Here is a 2,267-nt window from a genome sequence, read left to right as displayed (position 1 = left end):
AGAGTCTCAGGTTCGATTCTGGTCAAGGGCACATACCTTGGTTGCGCTTTTGTTCTTGGCCCTGGTGGGGTAGTGCAGGAAGCAGCAAGTTGATGTGTCTCTCTCACATCAATGTTTTTCTCTTTCTCTCCCTCTTTCACGCTCTATCTGAAGATAAATGGAAAAAAAATAAATGGATTAAAAAATAATAATAATAAGCAAGTATGCTTACTAGTCAGTACACACACTTCTTCTTCCATATAGGAAAGATCCAATGTAATCAACTTTTCCTAGTTGCTGGCTAGACCATCCTGGTAATTATTGTGTAGTTTGATGAGTCCCAGTTGCATGAACCAGCAACAAAGGCTCATGCTTTCCTTTGATGATGGTGATGATTTAAGTAACTCTTTGATGCTATGTGTCTACCATCTAAGGCTAACAAGAATATTACTGCATTCAAACTCAACTACTTCAGAAAAACAATTCTGTATTTCCATTTTCTGACAGTTTTTGCTGTACCCGTGATGCATTCATCATAGTATATTGTGAACAATGGGATTTATTATAGGGTTTTAAGTAGCTCAAAGAACTGTTGGGAGTCTTGAACAAAATAAATACACCACACTCTGCTTTTCAACATCCACAAACACATTATCCAGACACCAGAGTTTCTATTAATGCTGTTGTCAAAAAAACAAATGTCTCTATCATGAACTTGCCTTCAGTAGAATTGAGGCATGTGCCACATTTTTCACTTTAAATTTAAGCAAATGCCATTTATAATTTAAGCTGTTACAGATCTTTCTCCATTTTCCCCCATTGACATCTTCCTCCCAATCCCACCACCCCCAGCATTGTTGTCTATGTCCATGGTGACGTACATATGCATATAAGTTTTGTGATTTATCTCTTGCCTCCCCCCCCATTCCCATCTTCTGAGGTTTGTCAGTCTGTACCCTACTTCTATGTCTCTGGGTCTATTTTGTTTATTAGCTTGTTTTGTTTATTATATTCCATAAATTAGTGAGATCATGTGATACTTCTCTTTCACTGATTGGCTTGATTTGCTGGGTATAACACTCTCCAGGTCCCTCCATGTCATCACAAAGGATGAACATATATGCCAAAATTCTTAATAAAATACTAGGAAATCAGATCTAGCAGTACATTAAAAAAAGTATTTGCTATGACCAAGTGGGATTCATCCCAGGAATACAAGGCTGGTACAATATTTGCAAATCAATAAATGTGATACACCACATAAACAAAATGAAAGATAAAAACTATATGATCAATACTTACCTGGCAGGAAAGAAACCATGATCATGCAGTGGTTTTTCTATGGCAAGGCTTATGCATTGCACTATGGATGTGCTGACCCCTGCAATTTTCCCAAATGTGGGAAACTCGACTGAATAATTTGTGGTAGTATAGGACGGCGTTCATACTCTCCTCTGAAAAAAATAAACAAAAAATAAATAAATAAAAACATGATCATATCAATAGATGTTGAAAAAGCATTCAACAAAATCCAGTATCCATTTCTGATAAAAATGCTCAGCAAAGTGGGAATAGAAGGATCATATCTCAACATAATGAAGACCATTTATGTCAAACTTACAGCCAACATAATATTCAATAGGCAAAAACTAAAAGCATTTCTCTTAAGAACAGGAATAAGCCCACTTTCGCTACTCTTATTTAATATAGTACTGGAATTCTTAGCCGCAGCAATTAGACATGAAGAAAACATAAAAGGGATCCAAATTGAAAAGGAGGAAATGAAACTGTCATTATTATTTTTTTTTTCCATTTTTTTTGTACAGATAGAGTGGGAGGGAGAGAGAGGAAGGGGGAGAGAGAGAGAAACATCGACGTGAAGGGACACATCGAGTGGCTGCCACCCGCACGACCAACCAGGGCCGGGGACAAACTGCAATCAAAGTACGTGCCCTTAGCGGGAACTGAACCCGGGTCTCTCCGGACCGCAGGCCGATGCTCTAACCGCTGAGCCAAACTGGCCAGGGCGAAACTGTCATTATTTGCAGATGACATGATATTGTACATAGGATATCCTACAGACTCCACCAAAACTCTACTGTATTTAGTAAATGAATTTGGCAATGTAGCAGGATACAAAATTAATGTCAAGAAATTGATGGCATTTTTATATACCAACAATGAACTTGCAAAAAGAGAAACTAAAAAATAAAAATAAAAATCCCATTTACCATTGCAACAAAAAAAAAATTAAGATACCTAGGAATAAACTTAACCAAAGATGTGTA

The 2,267-nt window shown here is 37.2% G+C and overlaps 1 non-coding gene across 1 annotated transcript; it reads left to right on the top strand.

The window, feature by feature from the left end:
* The first annotated feature begins 1,273 nt into the window (after positions 1-1,273).
* On the top strand, positions 1,274-1,436 carry LOC118620610. Its single transcript, XR_004957507.1, has one exon. It is a non-coding gene; the product is annotated as a U1 spliceosomal RNA (small nuclear RNA).
* The last annotated feature ends 831 nt before the right edge of the window (positions 1,437-2,267 follow it).

This window comes from Molossus molossus, unplaced genomic scaffold (genome assembly GCF_014108415.1).
Source record: "Molossus molossus isolate mMolMol1 unplaced genomic scaffold, mMolMol1.p scaffold_m16_p_7, whole genome shotgun sequence".
NCBI lineage: Eukaryota > Metazoa > Chordata > Mammalia > Chiroptera > Molossidae > Molossus > Molossus molossus.
The sequence above is the reverse complement of the archived record's forward strand: the minus strand, read 5'-3'. Positions and strand labels throughout refer to the sequence as shown.